At 46.2% G+C, this 27,562-nt stretch overlaps 1 protein-coding gene across 1 annotated transcript in view; it reads left to right on the top strand.

The window, feature by feature from the left end:
• The window catches only part of LOC143785756 (cytochrome P450 2K1-like), an 82,833-nt gene that overhangs the window by 14,845 nt on the left and 40,426 nt on the right, over positions 1-27,562 (top strand). The window lies entirely within an intron of this gene.

The following is a 27,562-nucleotide window of genomic DNA, read 5'->3' as shown; positions in this document are numbered from 1 at the left end:
GGACGGCAACTGGCGGTGTTGGAGCCCAGGGACAGGTGGACGAGGAGGAGGTTGGAGGAGGTAGGAGGGATTGCCACACACACAGCAGGGGAACAGCTGACGTTACTGAACCCCAATAACAGAGGAGGGACTGTTGACTGTGCGTACAGCACTTCTGGACGGCAACTGGCGGTGTTGGAGCCCAGGGACAGGTGGAGGAGGAGGAGGTTGGAGGAGGTAGGAGGGATTGCCACACACACAGCAGGGGAACAGCTGACGTTACTGAACCCCAATAACAGAGGAGGGACTGTTGACTGTGCGTACAGCACTTCTGGACGGCAACTGGCGGTGTTGGAGCCCAGGGACAGGTGGAGGAGGAGGAGGTTGGAGGAGGTAGGAGGGATTGCCACACACACAGCAGGGGAACAGCTGACGTTACTGAACCCCAATAACAGAGGAGGGACTGTTGACTGTGCGTACAGCACTTCTGGACGGCAACTGGCGGTGTTGGAGCCCAGGGACAGGTGGAGGAGGAGGAGGTTGGAGGAGGTTGGAGGAGGTAGGAGGGATTGCCACACACACAGCAGGGGAACAGCTGACGTTACTGAACCCCAATAACAGAGGAGGGACTGTTGACTGTGCGTACAGCACTTCTGGACGGCAACTGGCGGTGTTGGAGCCCAGGGACAGGTGGAGGAGGAGGAGGTTGGAGGAGGTAGGAGGGATTGCCACACACACAGCAGGGGAACAGCTGACGTTACTGAACCCCAATAACAGAGGAGGGACTGTTGACTGTGCGTACAGCACTTCTGGACGGCAACTGGCGGTGTTGGAGCCCAGGGACAGGTGGAGGAGGAGGAGGTTGGAGGAGGTAGGAGGGATTGCCACACACACAGCAGGGGAACAGCTGACGTTACTGAACCCCAATAACAGAGGAGGGACTGTTGACTGTGCGTACAGCACTTCTGGACGGCAACTGGCGGTGTTGGAGCCCAGGGACAGGTGGAGGAGGAGGAGGTTGGAGGAGGTAGGAGGGATTGCCACACACACAGCAGGGGAACAGCTGACGTTACTGAACCCCAATAACAGAGGAGGGACTGTTGACTGTGCGTACAGCACTTCTGGACGGCAACTGGCGGTGTTGGAGCCCAGGGACAGGTGGAGGAGGAGGAGGTTGGAGGAGGTAGGAGGGATTGCCACACACACAGCAGGGGAACAGCTGACGTTACTGAACCCCAATAACAGAGGAGGGACTGTTGACTGTGCGTACAGCACTTCTGGACGGCAACTGGCGGTGTTGGAGCCCAGGGACAGGTGGAGGAGGAGGAGGTTGGAGGAGGTTGGAGGAGGTAGGAGGGATTGCCACACACACAGCAGGGGAACAGCTGACGTTACTGAACCCCAATAACAGAGGAGGGACTGTTGACTGTGCGTACAGCACTTCTGGACGGCAACTGGCGGTGTTGGAGCCCAGGGACAGGTGGAGGAGGAGGAGGTTGGAGGAGGTAGGAGGGATTGCCACACACACAGCAGGGGAACAGCTGACGTTACTGAACCCCAATAACAGAGGAGGGACTGTTGACTGTGCGTACAGCACTTCTGGACGGCAACTGGCGGTGTTGGAGCCCAGGGACAGGTGGAGGAGGAGGAGGTTGGAGGAGGTAGGAGGGATTGCCACACACACAGCAGGGGAACAGCTGACGTTACTGAACCCCAATAACAGAGGAGGGACTGTTGACTGTGCGTACAGCACTTCTGGACGGCAACTGGCGGTGTTGGAGCCCAGGGACAGGTGGAGGAGGAGGAGGTTGGAGGAGGTAGGAGGGATTGCCACACACACAGCAGGGGAACAGCTGACGTTACTGAACCCCAATAACAGAGGAGGGACTGTTGACTGTGCGTACAGCACTTCTGGACGGCAACTGGCGGTGTTGGAGCCCAGGGACAGGTGGAGGAGGAGGAGGTTGGAGGAGGTAGGAGGGATTGCCACACACACAGCAGGGGAACAGCTGACGTTACTGAACCCCAATAACAGAGGAGGGACTGTTGACTGTGCGTACAGCACTTCTGGACGGCAACTGGCGGTGTTGGAGCCCAGGGACAGGTGGAGGAGGAGGAGGTTGGAGGAGGTAGGAGGGATTGCCACACACACAGCAGGGGAACAGCTGACGTTACTGAACCCCAATAACAGAGGAGGGACTGTTGACTGTGCGTACAGCACTTCTGGACGGCAACTGGCGGTGTTGGAGCCCAGGGACAGGTGGAGGAGGAGGAGGTTGGAGGAGGTAGGAGGGATTGCCACACACACAGCAGGGGAACAGCTGACGTTACTGAACCCCAATAACAGAGGAGCGACTGTTGACTGTGCGTACAGCACTTCTGGACGGCAACTAGCGGTGTTGGAGCCCAGGGGCAGGTGGAAAAGCAGAGGAACACAATGTAGGCCGAAGCCTGAGAAAGTCGAAAGGGAACCTTTAACCCCCCCCCCAAGGCGTTTGTAGCTGAAAGAGCCAGCTTGTGCAGCACAAAAGATGCAAAAGGAAAAGGTGGCTCTTTTCATCATGCTCCTTGCAAACACAGAACTAAACACTTTTAAAATGTGTCCCCTGAAGCCGTGAAACCGTCCCGGAGGTGGGACTTTCCTTCGTAATATGACGCAGCACAGCCATCATTACTACCCCCCCGCCGCCGTGCCCCGGCTCCTCAGCGTTGTTTGATTCCGTCCCGGAGCCTGCGCTGTTATGTTATCCCGTGGCCAGGCACACTTAGCGCTGCCCGTCTTCTGGCATCATTTGGTGTCAGGCTGGCTGCGCCTGTGCGGCCGCGCTGGCCGAGAGCCCGCCTCGCAGTGTCTTCTGATGTAATCCCACTGGGGGCCTGGGATCCATGGCCATGCGCAGTGCATATCCTCGCCTCTCACTCCCCTCCCTACGGCTTCTTTTTCAGACTGTGCGGTGTCACGGCCGTGGCATGCTATTAGGGACCAGCTGACACCGAACAGTCTGAAGAAGCCATAGGGAGATGAGTGAGAGGTGGAGGTTCAGATATGCACTGCGCATGTCCATAGATCCCAGGCCCCCAGTGGGATTAAATCAGAAGACACTGCGAGGCGGGCTCTCGGCCAGCGTGGCCACACAGGCGCAGCCAGCCTGACACCAAATGATGCCAGAAGACGGGCAGCGCTAAGTGTGCCTGGCCACGGGATAACATAACAGCGCAGGCTCCGGGACGGAATCAAACAACGCTGAGGAGCCGGGGCGCGGCGCCGGGGGGGTAGGAATGACGGCTGTGCTGCGTCATATTACGAAGGAAAGTCCCACCTCCGGGACGGTTTTACGGTATCAGTGGACACATTTTATAAGTGTTAAGTTTTGCGTGTGCAAGGAGCAAAACCAAAATAGCTACCTTTTTCCTTGTGCAGCATTACTGCTGCACAAGGTGGCTCTTTCAGTAACAAACGCCTTGGGGGGGGGGGACAGATTCCCTTACATTTCAGTTGTTGTGTCAGCGTGGCGGTCGCATGACACATTGCCGGCTACACAGCTGGGGATCAGCTGACGTTACTGAAACCCAATAACACTGGGTCGTATGTTTTGACTGTGCAGACGGCACATCTGAGCCTCAACTGGCGGTGTTGGAGCCCAGGAATTTAAGTTCAGGTGGTAGAAAGATGAACACAACAGGAGACCTGGATAACGTATACAGTGACCTAATTATTTAATCAGGAGGAGGAGTGGCAAATTCCTGCGAGATCCAGGCCTTGTTCATTTTCAGGAAAGTAAGCCGGTCAACGTTATCGGAGGATAGTCGCATGCGACGGTCAGTTAGTACACCACCTGCAGCACTAAAGACACGTTCCGATAATACACTGGCCGCAGGGCAAGACAGCACCTCCAATGCATACTGGCTTAGCTCTGGCCATGTATCCAGCTTTGAGACCCAAAACTTGAAAGGGGAAGAGCCGTCTGGGAGTACAGCAAGAGGGCAAGACATGTAGTCTGTCACCATCTGACGGAACCGTTGCCTCCTGCTGACTGGAGCCGTCTGTGATGGTGTAGACTTTTGTGGCGGGCACAGAAAACTGTGCCACAGTTCGGCCATACTGGTCTTGCCTTGGGCAGAGGCACTGCTTCTGCTCCCTCTTTGTGCAGAGCCTCCACCACTGCCTGGACGCACTGAGCTGCTTTGGAATGCACTAGCAGCACTTCTCTCAGTTGGAATGGAGAAGATGATGGAACTGACCAGTGTGTCTTGGTACTCCCGCATTTTTCGCTCCCGGTTCAACGGTGTGATGAGGCTTTCTACGTTGTCCCGGTAGCGAGGATCGAGGAGGGTGAACACCCAATAATCAGACATGTTGAGAATGTGGTCGATGCGGCGGTCGTTTCTCAGGCACTGCAGCATGTAATCCACCATGTGCTGCAGACTGCCAACTGCCCAAGAAACGCTGTCCCCAGCTGGAGGCGTGATCTCTGCCCGCTCGTCATCACCCCACCCTCGCTGTACACACTGAGTACTGGACAATTCGGGAACTCCCTCCTCTGGACGGATGTCTTCCTCCTCCATTGACTCCTCCTCATCCTCCTCACAAACTGTCCCCTGCCTACGCGTTTGTGAGGAACCACGTGGCGCTGACTGTCCAGAAGATGATGGAAGTGGTGAATCCTCATCCTCCACCTCTTCCACAACATCATCCCTTAGCGCTTGCAGTGATTTTTCAAGCAGGCAGATAAGGGGGACAGTCATGCTGACTAGTGCATCATCTGCACTCGCCATCCGCGTGGAATAATCAAAGGGACGCAAAACCTGGCAGACATCCTTCATAGTGGCCCACTCTGTGGTTGTGAAGTCTGTACGGCGCTGACTGCGACTTTTTTGCGCCTGATACAGCTGGTACTCCATTACAGCTTGCTGCTGCTCACACAACCGCTCCAACATATGTAACGTGGAATTCCACCTGGTAGGTAGGTCACATATGATGCGATGTTCCGGCAGGCGGTGTCGGCGCTGCAGAGCCGCAATGCGCGCTTTTGCCGTGCTGGAACGCCGCAAGTGAGCACACTCTAGGCGGACCTTGTGCAGCAGTGCATCAAGATCCGGATAGTCCCTCAAAAAACTCTGCACGACCAAATTGAGCACATGTGCCAGACATGGGATGTGAGTGAGGTTGCCGAGGCCCAGGGCTGCCACCAGATTTCGGCCATTATCACACACTACCATGCCTGGCTGGAGATTCGCTGGCTCAAACCACACATCGCTCTCCTGCTTGATGGCATTCCAGAGCTCCTGCGCTGTGTGGCTACGATTCCCCAAAAAAATTAATTTCAAGACGGCCTGTTGACGTTTGGCCACGGCTGTGCTCATGTCGGTCGTAACAGGTACACGTTCATCACGGGTCCATGTGGAGGTGGACTGTGACGGCTCCTGCAGCGATGATTCTGAGGAACTGGTGTAAGAGGAGGAGTCAATGCGTACAGAATGGATTCCTGCAATCCTTGGAGTGGGCAGGACACGTCCTGCGCCACTCGCACGGTCTGTACCCGGCTCAACGACATTAACCCAATGGGCAGTGAGGGAAAGGTATCGCCCCTGTCCATGTTGACTGGTCCACGCATCGGTGGTGAGGTGGACCTTGCTACTGATGGCGTTCAGTAGCGCGTGTTTTATGTGTCCCTCCACATGCTTGTGCAGGGCAGGGACGGCTTGCCTGCTGAAGTAAAAGCGGCTGGGCACACTGTACTGTGGGACTGCCAATGACATCAAGTCACGGAAGCTGTCAGTCTCCACCAGCCTGAATGACAGCATTTCCAGTGACAGAAGTTTGGCAATGCCTGCAGTCAGAGCCTGTGCTCGTGGGTGGTTTGACGAGAAAGGCCGCCTTTTCTCCCATGCCTGTACTACCGATGGCTGTAGACTGGGCTGGGAGTGTGTGGTTGACTGGGAAAGTGGTGCTGCGGGTGGAATGACAGCGGGTCTCTGGACAACAGGGCCAGAGGTTCTTCCACGGCGATCCTGGGAGGAAGCCGAACCAGCTGCGTGTGAGCTAGAGGAAGAGGCAACACGAGCTGAAGAGGTGGTAGCTGCCGCTGTTGGTTGGCCTAGCTCTTCAGTGTGTTTGTCTAACTCCGCCGGGTGCCTGTTGCGCACATGTTTCCACATGTTGGAGGTATTGAGGTTGGCGACTTTTTGACCTCTTTTGATTTTTTGATGACACACCTTGCATCTGACATAGCAAATGTCATCTGCAACTGTGTCAAAAAAGGACCAGGCACTGCAAGTCTTGGGAGCCCCCCTTTTGACTTTTGGAAGAGACATGCTCCTTACGGGTGCCAAAGCGGAGGCTGCAGGATCCGCAGTCTTCCCCCTCCCTCTCCCTCTTTGGGCCGTACGGGGAATCTCTTCCTCAGAGCTGCTCCCACCACCTTCCTGTCCCTGACGCCAAGATGGGTCAAGGACCTCATCATCTACACTACCCTCTGCCCCCAACTGCTCCTCCTGGGTAGTCTCAGCAGCAGAGCACGCACCAGTAAGTGGCACCTGAGTGTCATCATCAGCTGATGCGGCCTGCGAGGTGGTGACCGGAGCCACTGGCCCACCCGCCTCTTCAGAGGAAGACAGAAAAAGCTGTTGGGCATCACTGCACCCTGCCTCTTCTTCCATTTCTCCAATGCTGCTTGGCTGGCCCCCTGTTTCCAAGCCAAGAGATGATTCAGAGAACAGAAGTAGAGACTGCTCCTGTCCTGGGATCTCTGTCTGCCTGGGCAATTTTGCAGGTGGTGAAGAGACAGATGGCTGCTCTCCAGTGCTCTGTGTCTGAGAGGATGTGGCACTAATGGAAGTTGATGCATTAGCTGCCATCCATCCCACAACGGCTTCAATTTGGTCTTCACGCAGCAGCGGTGTACGGCGCTCGGCGACAAAGCTGCGCATGAACGACTGTTCCCTTGTGAAAGTGGGTGCTGATGACTCACCGGTGCCTGCAGCAGGCACAGAATCCCCACGTCCCCTCCCTGCTCCGCGCCCACGCCCACGCCCACGTGCCTTACTCACTGCCTTCTTCATCTTGGTTGACTGATAAAGATAAGCAGAAAAGTACTAACGGCTTTGTGTGCTTATTCCTGAGCAACTCCTCCTAACAGGTATAAGACACACTAATTTTCTAAAGTGTGGACTAGACTTGAATATGAGCTAATGTGGCCTACACAAATGTAAAGTGGTGTAACTGGTGTGTTTGGTGAACTTTATTATTTATTTATTTTTTTGGGGCTGAACTGACAACGGATAGAGCTGCAATCACACGGAGACCGTGCAGACAGCCGTAAACGGCGCTGCAAGGCCCAAAAACCCTCCTCTACTTTATCCTATGTAGTGTTTTTCCACAAATTAGCTGGAGACGGGTGGAAAGACACTAATAGGATTTTTTAAAATAAATTAGCAGCAGACTACACTACTTTGAAAAAAAAGAAAATTGATTTGGCGGTATGACGCAGTGAAAAACCCTGAGCTGCAGACAACCAGGCTACGGCTGCTCACAGACTACAGGGCGAGCTGCAGTCACACGGAGACCGTGCAGACAGCCGTAAACGGCGCTGCAAGGCCCAAAAACCCTCCTCTACTTTATCCTATGTAGTGTTTTTCCACAAATTAGCTGGAGACGGGTGGAAAGACACTAATAGGATTTTTTAAAATAAATTAGCAGCAGACTACACTACTTTGAAAAAAAAGAAAATTGATTTGGCGGTATGACGCAGTGAAAAACCCTGAGCTGGAGACAACCAGGCTATAGCTGCTCACAGATTACAGGGCGAGCTGCAGTCACACGGAGACCGTGCAGACAGCCGTAAACGGCGCTGCAAGGCCCAAAAACCCTCCTCTACTTTATCCTATGTAGTGTTTTTCCACAAATTAGCTGGAGACGGGTGGAAAGACACTAATAGGAATTTTTGGAAAAAATGTGCAGCAGCCTGCACTACTTCAAAAAAAAAAAAAAAAAAGGACAGTATGAGGCAATGAACCACCCTCCCTGAACTGAATACAACCAGCTATGGATGGCCTATGTGGCTGCACTCAGACTAGAGAGTGGGCTGCACTCACACACACACACAGAGAGACCTTGCAGATCGCTGTGAAAACAGCGCTACAAGGCAAAAGGAAGGTGAATAGTAGGTGAACACAGCGGTTGCTAAATTAGCCTTTGGAAAGCACAAAGAAGCAAATCGCTATCTCTAAACTGTCCCTCAGTCAGCAAACAGCGTCCTGTCACTAACTGAATTCACAGCAGAGTGATCGCAAAATGGCGCCAGCGACTTTTAAACTGCATCATGACATCATTTCAGCAGCCAATCACAGCCTTGCCAGTAGTTTCATGCCCTCCATGCTAAACAGGATGTGCCCACACTTGGAATCTTTCTCATTGGCTGAATTTCTGAATTTTGAATCATTGAACTTCCGATTCCGGTATCCGATACGCGCCAAGTATCGGAATCCCGGTATCGGAATTCCGATACCGCTAGTATCGGCCGATACCCGATACTTGCGGTATCGGAATGCTCAACACTACTGATAACATTAAAATCTAATATATAATTGCCTAGAATACTACTTCCGGCAATTTGTGCCAACTTCCGTGGCTTTGTCCGGAGATAATGTCCGGAGATAAGTGACGTCACCAGCGTCCTACACCCGCTCAGGGTGGACAAAGATATATGCCTTCGTGGTGCGCGGCACTTTTCTGATTGGTTGCCGCCTGCCGCGAGCGACCGATCAGAAATGTGCCGTACTGTGACACACTCCGCCCGCCATTTTGGTGTGATTTTTGAATTTTTACCTCACAGCAAGTTTTTACTGCGTGGAGGCGGTCCCAGTGACGACGCTCTTCAAGCTCCTGCCGAATTTCGTCAAAAAAATGATAATACCATTTACCAAAACTATATATATTTAGTTGTGAAGTGGTTCAGTGACATTTTCACACCAATTTTGAACTTTTGTTTGGTGTTTTCTCCATATACTGCCTATTATTCACTGACTGTTATACTGAGAGACTGCCGTTTATTAACCTCTTCTTTGCCACACTGGGTATATTGCTCTATTATTTGCCACATAAGGACATTGTCCATTATTGCCCAGCAATTTCTCTGCAATATAAACTGCCTATTTATTAATATCTGTATTCCTGCAAAGAACTATTGCCTATTATTAACTGGCTATTTTCCTACTACCTGACACTGCCTCTTATTAACCTGTTGTTTGCCACCACCACGCTTAAAGCTGTTTAGCTTAGCCAACATGAGCTCTAATAGTAAGGATACTAATGACACAGAGCCCAAAGCTGCTGATGGCGCACGTAAGATTAGGTCTGATATAAAGTATACTAATAATGCAAAGCAAAAAGATGCCGATGCCGCACGTAAGCGCAAACAGCGTGTTAACAAGAGTACAGAGGATAGATGCAAGCGCCTGGATACTGTTAAGTATACCAATGACACAGAGTGTAAAGCTGCTGATGGCGCACGTAAGATCAGGTCTGATATAAAGTATGGTAATGATGCAGAGCGAAAAGCCGCCGATGCCACACGTAAGCGCAAACAGCGTGTTAACAAGAGTACAGAGGAGAGATGCAAGCGCCTCGACACTGTTAAGTATACTAATGACACAGAGCCCAAAGCTGCTGATGGCGCACGTAACATCAGGTCTGATAATAAGTATACCAATGACAAAGAGCGAAAAGCCGCCGATGCTGCACGTAAGCGTAAACAGCGTGCTAACAAGAGTACAGAGGATAGATGCAAGCGCCTGGACACTGTTAAGTATACTAATGACACAGAGCCCAAAGCTGCTGATGGCGCACGTAACATCAGGTCTGATAATAAGTATACCAATGACGCACAGCGAAAATACACCGATGCTGCACGTAAGCGCAAACAGCGTGCTAACAAGAGTACAGAGGATAGATGCAAGCGGCTGGACACTGTTAAGTATACTAATGACACAGAGCCCAAAGCTTCTGATGGCGCACGTAACATCAGGTCTGATAATAAGTATACCAATGACGCAGAGCGAAAAGCCGCCGATGCCGCACGTAAGCGCAAACAGCGTGCTAACGAGACTACAGAGGACAGACAGAAGCGCTTGGACACTGTTAATGCTGCTTGCAATAAACGCATTACTAATGAGTCTTTTGAGGACAAAACTAATCGATTAAGTAATAAAGCTGCTGCTGCACGCTCTCAACGTTGCAAACATAATATTTCCACATCCTCAGTCATAGATTCTGCCCACAATACAGCTTCTTTGTCTCCATTCATAGAATGTGTGCAGCCTGAAGCTCCTTTAACCGTTGGTAAATCTGCACGTAAGCGCAAACACTGTCCTACTTACACTCCAAATGATAAACGCCATCGCCTGTACACCGTTAAGTCTGCTTATAAGACATGCTTCACACCTGTCTCTTCTAAGGCAACAAACAAACCATTACCAAATGCAGCTGGTGCACGCCGTGAACGGCGCAAAAAAACCGCTTGCACCTCCATATTAATAAACCCTGACCACGATACACCTTCCAACTCCTCAGTGATTGAATCTGTGGACAGTGAAGATCCTCTACCAGGTCCACGCTTTATATATGTTGGCTTAAAGAAACATTCCAATGCTCCGTTACCACAACCTGTACCTCAACATCCTACAGGTTTTACTAATGATGACAGTACCATAGTAGAACACTCCTGTGGTCCTATGAACTATTTATGTGAACATTGTCAAGCATTACATTTTAATGCTGAGATACCAGCAGATAAAAATTTTACTCTGTGTTGTCACAAGAGTAAAGTGCATATACCTATACCCCAATATCCCGAGGTCTTTAAACGATTGCTGACAGGGGAGAGTGAGTTCAGTAAGAATCTCATGGAAAATATTCGTAGTATTAACAGCTCATTTGCTTTCGCCTCCATGGGTGCCAATATATCCCCTCCACCTGGACATGGCCCTTACTGTTTCCGTATACATGGACAAATATATCATCGTACTGGAACCCTACATCCCAGTGATGATCAAGTTCCAGCTTATGCCCAACTGTATATTTTGGATACCGCTACCGCGAATGAACAACGTTTAAACTGTGAACAAAATCAAAAATGTCATCCCACTTTGATGAGTATAATTGCTCTTCAGTTAGACAATGAGAATCCCTTTGTTGCTGCCTACAAAATGTTACGAGATGTGGAACATGAAGAACATCTTAAAGCTGAAGCTAATGGCACTCTCATGCCAAATATCATCATGGCCCTTAAACAAGATCGGAATCAAGACTCTCGCCGATATAATAATCCAACTGTCAATGAAGTTGCTGTCGTATTTGAAAATGACAATGGAGAGCCACCATTTAATCGTGATATTTTAATACATTTACAACCGGACCCCAAAAATCCTTTGGCGCCAAGAACACAACAGGTCAGCATTCTACACAGTAATTTAGATGCTTTACTCTATCCTTTATTTTTCCCTTACGGAGACCAGGGCTGGCATGATGGCCTCAAGCAACAAGGGCAAAGTCCACGCAGAGTTACACAACTGCAATATTACTGCTATGTGCTGTCTGTCCGTAATCAGTTTAATCCACTCCTGAATGGTGGCAAACTCACTCAGCAGTACTTAGTGGATGCTTATGTGAAAATCGAGGCAAATCGCCTAAATTATATCCGTCAACACCAAAAGGATTTGAAAGTAGAGGATTATTGTGTACTCCAGGAACATCTCCAGAAAAAATCCATTGAGAAGGGCATCCCCATTGGAAAAACGGTCTTTTTACCATCTTCGTTTGAAGACAGTTCCAGGAATATGCAGCAGCGGTACCAGGATGCCATGGCTATTGTGACTAAATATGGTCGTCCTGATCTATTCATCACCATGACCTGTAATGCGAAATGGAATGAGATTACTGAGAATTTGGAACCTTGGCAGCGTGTGGAACATAGACCTGATTTGGTGGCACGTGTTTTCAAAATAAAACTGGAAGCACTCTTAAAAGACATTAACAACGGATTATTTGGGAAAGTTTGCGCTATGGTTCATGTAATTGAATTTCAAAAACGTGGCCTTCCACACGCTCACATTTTGATTATTCTGGACAGCAACTCCAAATTAAGGACTGAGGAGGACATAGACAATACAGTGTGGGCTGAAATTCCCAATCCTACCCACTACCGTCAGCTCCATAAAATTGTTCTCCAACATATGATTCATGGTCCGTGTGGAGAACACAACCCAAATTCTCCCTGTATGGATCTGGGGAAGTGTACAAAAGGTTTCCCTAAAGATTTGCAACGAAGAACCATCATAGCTAAGGACGCCTATCCTACTTATCGCAGACACTTTGGCCCATCTTTTCAACACCATTATAACATGATTGACAATTCGTGGGTGGTTCCATATAATCCGTTCCTGCTATTAAAATACAAGTGCCATATAAATGTCGAAGTTTGTGGTTCCATTCAGGCTGTGAAATATTTATTTAAATACGTCTACAAAGGACATGATAAAGCCAATCTTGAAATCTGCCAGACTAACATCCAACATGATGAAACACACCAATTCATGGATTCAAGATATGTCAGTGCACCAGAGGCAGCTTGGCGAATATTCTCATATCCAATGCATAAACAATCTCATAGCATCATTCGCCTTGCTGTACATCTACCGCATTCTCAGCCACTCTATTTTCATGAGGATGACTCTATTGGAAACATCAAACAAAAGCTCCATCAAAATTCTACACTTATGGCCTACTTCAAGCTTAATCAGAACGACCATCATGCTCATATTTATTTATACCGTGAAATTCCCGAAAACTATGTTTGGAAAGAAGGTTCTTGGGAAGTTAGAAAGCGAGCAGGTGGTTCTGTGATTGGACGAATGTATACTGTCAGTGTGAAAGACCAAGAATGCTACTATTTAAGATTGTTATTGTTACATGTCAAAGGTGCAACCAGTTTTGACAGCATAAAAACTGTACACGAAGTCACACATGAAACCTTCAAAGATGCGGCATTAGCTCTTGGCTTACTATTTGATGATAGTCTGTGGAGAAATACATTACTTGATGCCAGTATTCTCAACATGCCAGCACAGCTACGTGACATGTTTGCCTACATTTGTATTTTTGGTCCTCCAGCTAAACCTCGGGACTTATGGGATGAATTTAAGGAACACTTTGTAGAAGACTACTGCTATGCATACCACTCCGACACTCTGGAGTGTGTCAATTGTGAAGGCTATGCTATGACAGATGTCCAACATGTTCTTAAAGCTCATGGCAAAACTTATACTGATTTTAATTTGCCACGTCCAGTCAAGAAACAACACCTCCTCCCACAGCATGATAAAGATTGAGTTATCAGCAGCTGCTGAAATGAAAGCTACTCTAAATGAGGACCAACTTTTTGCTTTTGATGCTATCACTCAAGCTTTAGAAGACACTAATTCTACAGCAAAGTGTTTTTTCCTTGATGGTCCTGGTGGCAGCGGAAAAATGTACCTATATCATCTACTCCTACATCAGCTAAGAGGACAAGGAGACATTGTGTCACCTGCTGCCACTACTGGAATTGCCGCCAACTTGCTACAAGGTGGACGAACCATTCATTCTCTTTATGGGATTCCAATTCCTGTGAATGAAACATCTGTTTCCAGGATTAAGAATGATACCGATGCAGCAAAAGATTTGCACAGCACTAAACTTTTTATTATTGATGAGTGCACAATGCTATCCAAATATGCATTGCATGTCATTGATAGAGTTTTACGTGATGTTATGACAACAAATGTAGCTCACAAAGAAAAAACACCGTTTGGAGGTAAAGTGATTGTTTTTGGAGGTGACTTTAGACAATGTCTTCCTGTCATCCCTCATGGGACAAGAACTGATGTTGTAGAGAGCTGTATAAAATATTCACAACACTGGCAACATTTTACTCGCCTGCCACTTATTAACAACATGCGCTCCATTGATCCTCACTACAGCAGTTGGTTGCTTCAACTGGGAAATGGTGAACTATCTAATGAACATAACCTTGGAGATGATGTAATTGAAATTCCTCCAGACATGGTATGCACTGGCTCTTTAATAATTGAAATTTTTGGAGATAATCTTTGTATTGATGTGAATGACACCGAAAGCATAAATACAGCTGCATCTCATGCAATTTTATGTCCAAAAAATGAGGATGTTGAGAAAGTCAATTCCCAAGTCATGGATTTATTGATAGGTGACTATACTGAATATATCAGTGATGATTCCATCGATCCTGATGAAGCTGATGACATCGATCAATACCCACTTGAGTTTTTGAATTCACTAACACCAACTGGAATGCCTTCACATCGGCTGAAACTTAAAATTGGCACCATTGTCATGTTATTACGTAATCTGAACACGAACAAAGGTCTCTGCAATGGTACGCGGCTCATTGTCACTGCCTTACATGCCAATATCATACTGGCTAAAGTAATTAGTGGGTCAGCAGCAGGAAATGTGGTATTCATTCCACGAATTGATTTGTGTCCATCAGAGACTGGATTACCTTTTAAATTAAGACGGAGACAATTTCCCATCAAGCCCGCATTTGCAATGACCATAAATAAATCTCAAGGCCAGACCCTCCATCGAGTTGGCATTTATCTACCAGAACCTGCTTTTGCCCATGGTCAATTGTATGTTGCTTTTTCCAGGGTGAAGCAATGTTGCAATGTGAGGGTTAAAGTGGTTAATACACCACTTCAAGGACAATTATTGGCTGATAGTACTAAAGTCTTCACACGTAATATTATCTACAAAAATATTTTAGTTTAAAGTTACTTTTCTTTTTTTTCATTATTCAGTTTTTCTAATAACATAGACAGCAATAGGCAAATTCTATGTATAGAGATAAGGAAAAAAAACAAAAACAAAAAAAAATTAGTGTAGCCATAGACATATAGATTTTAAGTACTTATGTAGGAAATACGTATATAACATACGTACTCATTAGCATATAGGGTTAATAACTCTATATCATATCTACATAAATTTAGAAATATGATATATCAATACATATTTTTATAGGTAAGTAGAACACACATTAAGTACAAGATGTAAGATGTGTATCATCCAAATGCCTGTATTTGGTGATAGGAACCTGTATTTGAAGCTCCAGCAGTATAGCTGCTGAGAGATTTCATTTTGTTTTTAAAAAGGGTGAGGTTTTTGTGAACAGGTAAGAGACGGGTGGGATGGCTGTTCACACACATCTCTATCTCCAGGTGTGTTCTGTACATAGAAATAGATATATAGATAGGTACATATTTAGATAGATAGGGAAAGAATAGAGATTTTGCTTTCACATCAACATTTTTCTGCTATTTGGAGAATTTATGGTGGAAAAAAGGCTATTTCTGCACTTCCTGCCTAAGGGCTGACCCACGCCACTCTTGCTGTAAGTTGCATGCCATGTATACGGAATTTGTACTTCACTTGCGGCAGGTGCGGCACATGTGGTTTCTGCAGTTTTCGCCACAAAATCTCCACTTACCAGTGTTTTTGTTGTGGCTGCATTTAATGCAATTGTCGAAGCCGCGTTTGCTGCATTTACTGCAAGTTAACTCCAAGCTTCATCTACATTGCATGGCACTTGCTGAAAGTGTGTTGTAGGTAAGTTCTTTGGTGCCAAGTGTGGAAGTTGTATTGTTTTTAACATTACTTCTGCAAATATCAGAAACATGCAGATGTGAAAGAGGTTTGAGTATTAAGAAATAGGAATCAGTTAGTTAGGACCCATCAGTTCAAAGGCTACCGTGACGTGGTTGGTGGGCATGCTTATATTAGCCCATCGGTGTACTATGAACGTTGATTTCTTAAATTTTACACTTCTGTAAAAATACACACAAAAAATTTGGATACACAAAAAGGCTTTTATTTCTGTTGTACTTATTAGAATTATTTAAAATGAAGGCTTAGCTAAGCCCAAGAGATGATTAAAAACGTTTCATACCAACCCATCAGATGTAAAATTACTGTGAAAATACCTGATGGGCACACAAGTATGCGCCAGTATGGGTACTAAGAGCTTTTCCACATAATAATGAAATATTTTAAAATGTCATAGAACATACCAATATACATAGTTATTGATACATATTATTTATTATTTACATTATTGTTCTTAAGCAAAGAACCGTTGTTGTGGCATTTGCCACAACACGCAAAGTTGTTGTCTGATGTCTTTCATCACTCCCCTCATAAGCATGTTCATGGATCCTGTGTAACTGTACCTTAAATAACAAGAGTTGTCAAGAGCTGGTGAGTGCAGCCATTTTTTGTTCTTTCTTACTATTATTTATTAATTGTATTATTCTTACATTTGAATAAATAAAGTATATATGGATTCTAGACTCCCGATTCTTTAGAATCGGGCTGCCATCTAGTACATAATAAAAACAAGTACAATAATGTTAAACAATACAGGTCACGACTGGTACAGGAGGAGAGAGGACCCTGCCCGCGAGGGCTCACAATCTACAAGGGATGGGTGAGAATACAGTAGGTGAGGGTATCGGTATCGGTGATATCCGATATTTTTTGGATATCGGCCGATCCAATCCGATACCGATACTTTCAAATATCGGAAGGTATCGCTCAACACTAGTCTTTACATTTGGCCATATATTAAATGCTATGTTAATGTCATTAATCCATTTTTTATTCTCTCATTGTTTTGATAAACGAACAAGAAGCTAACTTTGTAAATTACCACATAAAACCATGATAGCAGAACATGGTTGCACGTATCTCCAGTAACATGATAAGTGTAGTGGCAACTAAAGCCCTCCATTACGGGTATAATGATAACCAAAGCTTTTCCACACAAATCACCCTGAAGCAGTAAACCAAGATCCAGGGATTCCCACAATACCACCATTCAGCATTCTTCCATCACGCACTCCCAAAACAGTCACATCCAGCTTCAAGCACCTCCTGTGACAGGTAGTATCATCCTGTCTCCAGCATACCATACTTACATTATCTCTAAACCCACAACACCAATATATGTGCACCCAGATCTGCTCTTCTCTGCAGGGCTACTTACAAAGTTCACCATTTTGAGATGTGCTCTTCATACCAGTTTACTAAATCTGGAGCTAATGCACCAAACTGGCAGACAGCAGCGGGCTTCAATTCATGGGACCGCAAGCCACATGTGACTCCCAAGCTACAGGTTGGGGACCCCTGTATTAGATGGTACCTTAACAGTAGTTTCATCACAAAGTGTCTACCTGCCAGAAATTGGAGGAATTGGAGGAAACAGCTATTATTCCAGGGAAATCTGACAGTAAGTATTCAATCTCTCTCCCTCGCCACCACAGAGGAAATGAAGAGTTACACAATACCCATTCACATCAATGGTTAATATATAATGCAGCAATTATTTAGCTGGGGCAAAGGAATTGGGGGTGGTTAATGAATGAGACAGGTATGAATGGATTCATGGTGGGCATTAAAGGTCTAGAGGTCTTGTCCTTTGCTGCATTATATACTAACCATTGATGTGAATGGGTATTGTGTAACTCTCCATTTCCTCTGTGGTGGCGAGGGAGAGAGATTGAATACTTACTGTCAGATTTCCCTGGAATAATAGCTGATTCCTCCAATTTCTGGCAGGTAGACACTTTGTGATGAAACTATTGTTAAGGGACCATCTAATACAGGGGTCCCAAACCTGTAGCTTGGGAGTCACATGTGGCTTGCAGTCCCATGAATTGAAGCCTGCTGCTGTCTGCCAGTTTGGTGCATTAGCTCCAGATTTAGTAAACTGGTATGAAGAGCACATCTCAAAATGGTGAACTTTGTGAGTAGCCCTGCAGAGAAGAGTAGATCTGGGTGCACATCTATTGGTGTTGGAGGGTTTAGAGATAATGTAAGTATGGTATGCTGGAGACAGGATGATACTACCTGTCACAGGAGGTGCTTGAAGCTGGATGTGACTGTTTTGGGAGTGCGTTATGGAAGAATGCTGAATGGTGGGAATCCCTGGATCTTGGTATACTGCTTCAGGGTGATTTGTGTGGAAAAGCTTTGGTTATCATTATACCCGTAATGGAGGGCTTTAGTTGCCACTACTGTGAGGGGGGACAGGAGCTGGATGTGGCTTGCGACCCTCTTGCACAGCTGAATGTGGCTCTCAAGGTCAGGAATGTAAAATAGGGCTTGTTCAAAGTCAAGAACCTCTTGAAGAGCCGTACACTTATCATGTTACTGGAGATACGTGCAACCATGTTCTGCTATCATGGTTTTATGTGGTAATTTACAAAGTTAGCTTCTTGTTCGTTTATCAAAACAATGAGAGAATAAAAAATGGATTGATGACATTAACATAGCATTTAATATATGGCCAAATGTAAAGACTAGTGTTGAGCGATACCTTCCGATATTTGAAAGTATCGGTATCGGATTGGATTGGCCGATATCCAAAAAATATCGGATATCACCGATACCGATACCCGATACCAATACAAGTCAATGGGACACAAATATCGGAACGTAATAGGGAGCGATCCTGGATGGTTCCCAGGGTGTGAAGGAGGGGAAACTCTCCTTCAGGACCTGGGATCCATAGTCATATAAAAAATAAAGAATAAAAATTAAAAAATATGGATATACTCACCCTCGGATGGCCCCTGGCTGTCACCGCTGCAAGCGTCTGCCTCCGTTCCTAAGAATGCAGAGTGAAGGACCTTCGGTGACGTCGCGGTCACATGAGCGGTCATGCGACCAATCACAAGACCGGAACGTCATCGCAGGTCCTACACTCACTGCATTCTTAGGAACGGAGGCTGCCGGTTGCACAGGTGAGAGCCAGGGGCCATCGGTGGGTGAGTATATCCATATTTTTTATTTTTATTCTTTATTTTTTACATGATGGATCCCGATTCTGATTTCCGATAACGCAAAAATATCGGAACTCGGTATCGGAATTCCGATACAGCAAATATCGGCCGATACCCGATATTTGCAGTATCGGAATGCTCAACACTAGTGTTGAGCGATACCGTCCGATACTTGAAAGTATCGGTATCGGAAAGTATCGGCCGATACCGGCAAAGTATCGGATCCAATCCGATACCGATACCCGATACCAATACAAGTCAATGGGACTCAAGTATCGGACGGTATTCCTGATGGTTCCCAGGGTCTGAAGGAGAGGAAACTCTCCTTCAGGCCCTGGGAACCATATTAATGTGTAAAATAAAGAATTAAAATAAAAAATATCGCTATACTCACCTGTCCGACGCAGCCGGGACCTCAGCGAGGGAACCGGCAGCGTTGTTTGTTTAAAATTCGCGCTTTTACTTGGTTACGTGAAGTCCCGGCTTGTGATTGGTCAGGGCGGCCATGTTGCCGGGACGCGGACCAATCACAGCAAGCCGTGACGAAATTACGTCACGGCTTGCTGTGATTGGTCCGCGTCCCGGCAACATGGCCGCCATTAACCAATCACAAGCCGTGACGTCACGGGAGGCTGGACATGCGCGTATTTTGAAAAGCGCGCGTGTCCAGCCTCCAGTGATGTCCCGGCTTGTGATTGGTTAATGGCGGCCATGTTGCCGGGACGTCACTGGAGGCTGGACACGCGCGCTTTTCAAAATACGCGCATGTCCAGCCTCCCGTGACGTCCCGGCTTGTGATTGGTTAATGGCGGCCATGTTGCCGGGACGTCACTGGAGGCTGGACACGTGCGCTTTTCAAAATACGCGCATGTCCAGCCTCCCGTGACGTCCCGGCTTGTGATTGGTTAATGGCGGCCATGTTGCCGGGACGTCACTGGAGGCTGGACACGCGCGCTTTTCAAAATACGCGCATGTCCAGCCTCCCGTGACGTCCCGGCTTGTGATTGGTTAATGGCGGCCATGTTGCCGGGACGTCACTGGAGGCTGGACACGCGCGCTTTTCAAAATACGCGCATGTCCAGCCTCCCGTGACGTCACGGCTTGTGATTGGTTAATGGCGGCCATGTTGCCGGGACGCGGACCAATCACAGCAAGCCGTGACGTAATTTCGTCACGGCTTGCTGTGATTGGTCCGCGTCCCGGCAACATGGCCGCCCTGACCAATCACAAGCCGGGACTTCACGTAACCAAGTAAAAGCGCGAAATTTAAACAAACAACGCTGCCGGTTCCCTCGCTGAGGTCCCGGCTGCGTCGGACAGGTGAGTATAGCGATATTTTTTATTTTAATTCTCTTTTTTACACATTATTACATTAATGTTGTTGCGATACCCGATACCCGATACCACAAAAGTATCGGATCTCGGTATCGGAAATTCCGATACAGCAAGTATCGGCCGATACCCGATACTTGCAGTATCGGAATGCTCAACACTACTCAACACTAATAAAGACGCATTAGAAAGTAATAGACTCTATTATATCCATACTCTGTTTTGCGTTCTCTCATGAACAAGAGCTGTCCTGGGTCACACACTGCACATTTCTCTGCCATATTTGGGGCGATCGGTGAGGGTCTCAGGGCCCAGGCTCCCTCTGTAAAGTGTCATTAAAATATAAAAAAAGTATAAAAGTTATGATGCTCTTTAAATAGTTGATTTTCAGGATCACTGTTGATAGTTATGACCCAAACTGAACTAAAAATAAATTTGTCTAAACTCAGAGTCAATTAATGTGTTAATTAATCATGAGTTAATAAAGGGCTAGACGATGGTGAGTGTGGGTGACATTCTTGCATATTGTATCTAGGGTGCCAGCCTCCACGGGCAGGTAGGGCTATTGAGAAAGCATTGTCTGACCTATTTTGTCCTGTAGTTCACTTGGCGCAATAGTGGATATTCAAACCACTTGGGTTATTATATATTTGGATAATTTGGGGACTACAGTGGTAATTTTTCACTTTTAAATATGAAAAATAAAGGTTATCTTTTATTGATGGAATTCTATGTATTAGCCACACCTTGCGGAGTAATGGGACTGAGTAATGTGAATATGAGACCACTAACAATCATATCCCAATTACTCAGTGCTTCCAAGTATCTCTGAGAACATGCCTTGCACTGTCTTACCTGTGCAAGACTTAACTGCTTCCAGAGACACACACTCTCCCTTTGCCCAGTTCTGGTGCAGGTCAAATTTTCTCAACACGGTCTCAAGTCATAGAGACTCTCAGTTCAGGCCACATCACTTCTCCCGTCACAGTTCCTCAAACTGTTTTCGGCTATAGTACCATTTAGTGTTCAGGACAGGAATTGAGGCGCTAAGCTTGGTGGTTACACTACAAAATTGAGGCAGAGCTGAGTGGTTGTGGAGTAATAGGAGCTTTCTTTTTAACTCTAACATCAGATTACTTGCAATCACAGGTAGAATATTCAGTGCCCAAGCAACTGTTTCAGCATGCTTTCCACTATCTTACCTATGCAGGGCACAACTGCTTCTAGAGACACACACTGTGTCTTTGCTCAGGTCTACTGGTGAAGGCCACAGTTACTGACTGCTGGCTCATGTCTTAGAAGACTTCCATTTCAGGCCACAGCTTACCTTCAGCCACAGTTTCTCAAACAGTCTCTAACTATAGTACCCATTAGCGTCCAGGCCTTGGCTCCTCTCGTACTGTCTTGAGAGCAGTAGCCATTTCAAGGCAGGCAGACTGATGTATTCCATTTCCCAAGGTCACCACAGGAGCTTCTAAGTCCATTTCCAGTCTAAAGGTCAGGACATATTTTCAGTTAGCTTCCTTCACACACTAGCTATTTCTAACTCTCTCCTGTCAATTTTAATGTTTTAGCTGTTCTGAACAGATCTTTACGCCTCTTGTTCCCTAAAATTAGTGGTAAGGCAAAATTCCTTGATCATATCATGATTTTTGCATATTTCCCCAGCATCATGGCATCAACAGCAACTGTGGCTTTTTGGAAGTTTATCTTTTTTCGCTCTGTTTAAGTGACATTGTGGTTTGAAAATACAACCCCTTGCAAAAATTATGGAATCACCGGCCTTGGAGGATGTTTATTCAGTTGTTTAATTTTGTAGAAAAAAAAGCAGATCACAGACATGGCACAAAATAAAGTCATTTCAAATGGCAACTTTCTGACTTTAAGAAACACTGAAAGAAATCAAGAACAAAAAATGTGGTAGTCAGTAATGGTTACTTTTTTAACTAAGCATAGGGGAAAAATTATGGAATCACTCAATTCTGAGAAAAGAATCACGCAATGTTGCAAAAGATGTTGGTTGCTCTCAGTCAGCTGTGTCTAAAATCTGGACCAAATAGAAACAACATGGGAAGGTTGTTAAAGGCAAACATACTGGTAGACCAAGGAAGACATCAAAGCGTCAAGACCAGAAACTTAAAGCAATATGTCTCCAAAACAGGAAATGCACAACAAAACAAATGAGGAACGAATGGGAGGAAACTGGAGTTAACATCTGTGACCGAACTGTAAGAAACTGCCTAAAGGAAATGGGATTTACATACAGAAAAGCTAAACGAAAGCCATCATTAACACCTAAACAGAAAAAAACAAGGTTACAATGGGCAAAGGAAAAGCAGTCGTGGACTGTGGATGATTGGATGAAAGTCATATTCAGTGATGAATCATGAATCTGCATTGGGCAAGGTGATGATGCTGGAACTTTTGTTTGGAGCCAGTCCAATGAGATTTATAAAGATGACTGCCTGAAGAGAACATGCAAATTTCCACAGTCATTGATGATATGGGGCTGCATGTCAGGTAAAGGCACTGGGGAGATGGCTGTCATTACTGTTGTGAACTGTGTTTCTGGGCTCCCTCTGGTGGTCACTAACGGTATTGTGTTAGGTATGTCTTGTTGCAGGCCTGAGCTCCAGCTGTGTCGTTAAGCAGCGGGTGTTTCCTATTTGAGTCTCCTCTGGACTCAGTCTCTTGCCTGGCATCGTTGTATCCAGACCTATTTGGTCTCCTCCGGATTCCTTTCAGTCTGCCTCATGCAAGAAAAGCTAAGTCTGTTTTGTACAATTTGGATCGTTTGCATTATTCAGTGTTTTTGTCCAGCTTGCTTTACATTTGATTTTTGACTCGCTGGAAGCTCTAGGGGGCTGATATTCTCCCTCCACGCCGTCAGTCGATGTGGGGGTTCTTGAATGTTCAGCGTGGATGTTTTGTAGGGTTTTCTGCTAACCGCATAGTTCACTATCTATTTTCTGCTATCTAGACTATTGGGCCTCACTTTGCTGAATCTAGTTCATCTCTACGTTTGTGTTTTCCTCTTGCCTCACCGTTATTATTTGTTGGGGGCTTTCTATATCTTTGGGGTTCAATTTCTCTGGAGGCAAGCGAGGTCTTATTTTTTCCCTCTAGGGGTAGTCAGTTCTCCGGCTGGCTCGAGACGTCTAGAACCAACGTAGGCACGTTCACCGGCTACTTTTAGTTGTTTGTGTCAGGATCAGGTATGCGGTTAGCCCAGTTTCCACCTCCCTAGAGCAGTATTTATATTTTTGCTATCTTGCCGGAATATCAGAGATCCTCTGCCATTGGGATCATAACAGAATGCCAGGCCAAAAGAAGTTCTGAGTTTTTTTTTTTTTTGCTGCAGTTTGCCTAGCTTCTTCCATCCCCTTTTTCTCTGAGTGGCTGAAACTCTGCTGCAGATATGAATGTCCAGACTTTGACTTCTAGTGTGGATCAGCTTGCTGCTAGGGTGCAAAGCATTCAGGATTTTGTTATCCATAGCCCTATGTCTGAACCAAAAATACCTATTCCTGAGCCGTTTTTTGGAGATAGATCTAAATTCCTGAATTTTAGGAATAATTGTAAATTGTTTCTGTCTCTGAAACCTCGTTCCTCTGGTGATTCCGCTCAGCAAGTTAAGATTGTTATTTCCTTCTTGCGCGGCGACCCTCAGGATTGGGCCTTCTCTCTGGCGCCAGGAGATCCTGCATTGGTGAATGTTGATGCGTTTTTTCTGGCACTTGGTTTGCTTTATGAGAAGCCTAATCTTGAAAATCAGGCTGAAAAAATGTTGCTGGTTATCTCTCAGGGTCAGGACGAAGCTGAGGTATATTGCCAAAAATTTCGGAAATGGTCCGTGCTTACTCAATGGAATGAGTGTGCACTGGCCGCAAATTTCAGAAATGGTCTTTCTAAAGCCATTAAAGATGTGATGGTGGGGTTTCCTATCCCTACAGGTCTAAATGATTCAATGGCTCTAGCCATTCAAATTGATCGACGTTTGCGGGAGCGCAAATCTGATAATCCTTTGGCGGTGCTGTCTGAACGGTCACCTGATTCTATGCAATGTGACAGAATTTTGACCAGAGCCGAGCGACAAAATCATAGACGTCAAAATGGGTTGTGTTTCTACTGTGGTGATTCAACACATGTTATCTCAGCATGCTCTAAACGTTTAAAGAAAAAAGTTAATCCTGTCGCCATTGGTACTTTTCAGCCTAAGTTTATTTTGTCTGTGACTTTAATTTGTTCATTATCTTCTTACTCAGTTATGGCTTTTGTGGATTCTGGTGCTGCTTTAAGTCTGATGGATTTGTCGTTTGCCAAGCGCTGCGGTTTTGTCCTGGAGCCTTTGGAAAATCCTATTCCTCTTAGAGGAATTGATTCTACGCCATTGGCAGAGAATAAACCTCAGTATTGGACGCAGGTGACCATGTGCATGACTCCTGTACATCAGGAGGTGATTCGTTTTTTGGTACTGCATAAAATGCATGATGTTGTCATTTTGGGTCTGCCATGGTTACAGGCCCATAATCCAGTTTTAGATTGGAAAGCTATGACTGTGTCTAGTTGGGGGTGTCAGGGGATTCATGGCGATTCTCCATTGGTTTCTATTGCTTCTTCTACTCCTTCTGAGATCCCTGAGTTTTTGTCAGACTTTCAGGATGTATTTAATGAGGCCAGGTCCAGTGCCCTTCCTCCTCATAGGGACTGTGATTGTGCTATAGATTTGATTCCTGGTAGTAAGTTTCCTAAGGGACGACTCTTTAATTTATCTGTGCCAGAGCATGCCGCGATGCGGAGTTATATAAAGGAGTCTTTGGAGAAGGGACATATTCGCCCATCCTCGTCCCCTCTTGGTGCAGGATTCTTTTTTGTGGGCAAGAAAGACGGGTCTCTGAGACCTTGTATTGATTATCGTCTTCTGAATAAGATCACTGTTAAATTTCAGTATCCTTTGCCATTGTTGTCTGATTTGTTTGCTCGGATTAAGGGATCCAGTTGGTTCACCAAGATAGATCTTCGTGGTGTGTATAACCTTGTGCGCATAAAGCAGGGAGATGAATGGAAAACGGCATTTAATACGCCTGAGGGTCATTTTGAGTACCTGGTGATGCCTTTCGGATTATCTAATGCTCCTTCTGTGTTTCAGTCCTTCATGCATGACATCTTCCGGAAATATCTGGATAAATTTATGATTATTTATCTGGATGATATTTTGTTTTTTTCTGATGATTGGGAGTCCCATGTGAACCAGGTCAGGATGGTGTTTCAGGTTTTGCGGGAGAATGCTCTATTTGTGAAGGGCTCAAAATGTATCTTTGGGGTACAGAAGGTTTCTTTTTTGGGCTTTATTTTTTCCCCTTCTACTGTGGAGATGGACCCAGTTAAGGTCCGTGCCATTCATGACTGGACTCAGCCCACGTCTGTTAAGAGCCTGCAGAAGTTCTTGGGCTTTGCTAATTTTTACCGTCGTTTTATCGCTAATTTCTCCAACGTGGTTAAACCTTTGACGGATATGACCAAGAAGGGTTCTGATCTTGCGAATTGGTCTCCTGCGGCCGTGGAGGCCTTTCGGGAGCTGAAGCGTCGGTTTACTTCAGCGCCAGTCTTGTGCCAGCCGGATGTCTCTCTTCCCTTCCAGGTTGAAGTTGATGCTTCTGAAATTGGTGCAGGGGCTGTTTTGTCGCAAAAAAGTTCTGATGGCTCCGTGATGAAGCCATGCGTGTTGTGAATTTGGATTCTGGGCTCCCCCGGTGGCCGCTTGTGGAATTGGACTTGTCATCCTCTTTCCTGTTTCACCTGATTCCATCAGTAGTGGGTGTCGCTATTTAAGCTCATTTCTCTGGTGGTTTCTTGCCGGTCAACAATGTTATCTGATGCCTCTCAGTGCTTGTTCCTGCTTCTAGACAACTACTGATAAGTTGGACTTTTGTCCATGTTTTGTTTTGCCTATTTGTTCCAGTTCGCAGCTGAAGTTTTGTTACTGTGTCTGGAAAGCTCTCGTCGATCAGGGATTGCTACTCTGGCGTTATGAGTTAATGCCAGAGTTTAAGGTAATCTCTGGATGGTGTTTTGTTAGTATTTTTCTGCTGACCATGAAAGTATACTATCTGTCTTCTGCTATCTAGTAAGCGGACCTCAAATTTGCTAAGACTATTTTCCTGCTGCGTTTGTTGTTTCATCTGAACTCACCGTCATTATATGTGGGGGGCTACTGTCTTCTTTGGAATATTTCTCTAGAGGTGAGCCAGGTCTTATATTTCCCTCTGCTAGCTATTTAGGTCTTAGGCCAGAGCTGGGCATCTAGCTATAAATAGGAAATGCTACCTGGCTATTTCTAGTTGCGCGGCAGGCTTAGTTCATGGTCAGTATAGTTCCATCTTCCGAGAGCTTGTCCCTCTATAGGCTTGCTATGATCTCTGCCTGCAGAGATCATGACAGTTTGACCGGCCAGTAAAGTGTTAAAGACCCAGGTTGAGAAAGGAGAGTTATAAGAAGTCTGCTGGAATTTTTTTTTTTTTTTCTCCAGTCTGCCTTGCTGCAGTCTTTTTTCTCTCTCTCCTCCTAATCTCTGTGTGCTCTGTGTGCACCTGACAATGGTGGATCTCCAGAGTGTAACTGCGGGTTTGAATAATCTCATCACGAAAGTACAAAATTTACAAGATTTTGTAGTACATGCTCCGGTATCTGAGCCGAGAATTCCTTTGCCGGAGTTCTTCACAGGGAATAGAGCTAGCTTCCAGAATTTCCGAAATAATTGTAAGCTTTATTTGTCCCTGAAGTCTCGTTCAGCTGGAGACCCTGCTCAGCAGGTTAGGATTGTGATTTCCTTGCTCAGGGGTGACCCTCAAGATTGGGCCTTCTCATTGCCAGCAGGGGATCCTGCGTTACGCGATGTGGATGCGTTTTTTCTGGCCTTGGGCTTGCTTTATGAGGAACCTCATTTGGAACTTCAGGCAGAAAAAACTTTGATGGCACTATCTCAGGGGCAAGACGAAGCTGAAGTTTTCTGCCAAAAATTCCGTAAATGGTCTGTGCTTACTCAGTGGAATGAGTGCGCCTTGGCGGCAACTTTCAGAGAAGGTCTCTCTGATGCCGTTAAGGATGTTATGGTGGGGTTCCCTTTGCCTGCAGGTCTGAATGAGTCCATGACAATGGCTATTCAGATTGATAGGCGTCTGCGGGAGCGCAAACCGATGCACCATCTGGCGGTGTCTATGGAAAAGACGCCAGAAAGTATGCAGTGTGATAGAATTCTGTCCAGGAGTGAGCGACAGAATTTTAGACGGAAGAATGGATTGTGTTTCTATTGTGGGGATTCTACTCATGTTATATC

This window comes from Ranitomeya variabilis, chromosome 7 (assembly GCF_051348905.1).
Source record: "Ranitomeya variabilis isolate aRanVar5 chromosome 7, aRanVar5.hap1, whole genome shotgun sequence".
Lineage (NCBI taxonomy): Eukaryota > Metazoa > Chordata > Amphibia > Anura > Dendrobatidae > Ranitomeya > Ranitomeya variabilis.
The sequence above is the reverse complement of the archived record's forward strand: the minus strand, read 5'-3'. Positions and strand labels throughout refer to the sequence as shown.